The sequence below is a fragment of the Parus major genome, chromosome 26, assembly GCF_001522545.3.
Source record: "Parus major isolate Abel chromosome 26, Parus_major1.1, whole genome shotgun sequence".
In the NCBI taxonomy this organism is placed as follows: domain Eukaryota; kingdom Metazoa; phylum Chordata; class Aves; order Passeriformes; family Paridae; genus Parus; species Parus major.
Window position 1 is genome coordinate 4,434,493 of NC_031795.1, and position 282 is coordinate 4,434,774.

At 55.0% G+C, this 282-nt stretch overlaps 1 protein-coding gene across 1 annotated transcript in view; it reads right to left on the reverse strand.

The window, feature by feature from the left end:
- The window catches only part of MFSD4A (major facilitator superfamily domain containing 4A), a 20,573-nt gene that overhangs the window by 6,735 nt on the left and 13,556 nt on the right, over positions 1–282 (reverse strand). The gene's annotated exons all lie outside the window — the stretch shown is intronic.

The window sequence follows — 282 nt, forward strand, 5'->3', positions numbered from 1 at the left end:
CCAAAATCCTGGCTCTTCACACCCTGAAATCCTGGATCTCCACAGCCCAAAATCCTGGATCTCCACTCCCCAAAATCCTGGATCTCCACAGCCCAAAATCCTGGGCTCTTCACATCCCAGGATCCTGGGCTCTCCCCAGGATCTCAGCTCTTCACACCCCAAAACCCTGGTTCTTCACACCCCAAAACCCTGGATCTCCACACCCTGAAAATTCTGGATCTCCACATCCCAGGATCCTGGGGTCTCCCCAGGATCCCAGCTCTCCACACCCCAAAATCCTGG